This window comes from Penaeus monodon, chromosome 24, assembly GCF_015228065.2.
Source record: "Penaeus monodon isolate SGIC_2016 chromosome 24, NSTDA_Pmon_1, whole genome shotgun sequence".
Taxonomy (NCBI): domain Eukaryota; kingdom Metazoa; phylum Arthropoda; class Malacostraca; order Decapoda; family Penaeidae; genus Penaeus; species Penaeus monodon.
The window spans coordinates 12,183,643-12,184,092 of NC_051409.1; the positions used below are offsets into that span (position 1 = coordinate 12,183,643).

General features: G+C 50.0%; 1 protein-coding gene across 1 annotated transcript in view; it reads right to left on the minus strand.

Annotated features, from left to right (window-relative positions):
- The window catches only part of LOC119588583, a gene marked incomplete in the record, with an annotated part of 49,963 nt that overhangs the window by 30,117 nt on the left and 19,396 nt on the right, over positions 1 to 450 (minus strand).

The following is a 450-nucleotide window of genomic DNA, read 5'->3' on the forward strand; positions in this document are numbered from 1 at the left end:
AAGAAAAAATAAAAGCAGCATGTGACATTTTCAACTGCGAGGTCATTGCCATTAATTATCAACTTTCCCGCAACGTCGCCTACACACTCCTTGAAAATTCTTATTAATGCCTCCTCTTATTTTCTCTCCTGAACTCTGTTCCTGCTTTTCCCTCTGCAACTTCGTTCCGCCTCACTCAACATCTTGGCACGAGGACAGACGAGCCTTGGCAAGCGGATGATGGTCAAGACACTCATAATGTGCGAAAAGAATAGGTAAACAGATGCGCGAAATGCCCCTACTCCCATCCTCGCACCCCCTCCCCTTTCTCCCTCCCTACTCCTCCCCCCCCCAGCCCCCTCCTCTTGGTATCAGTCTGCAAGTGATACGCGTTGGGAGGGAGGGAAGGGAGAGGGGTGTTTGAGCCAGGGGGGACTTCCATTTACGTCATCCACAACTTTACACGTTTGA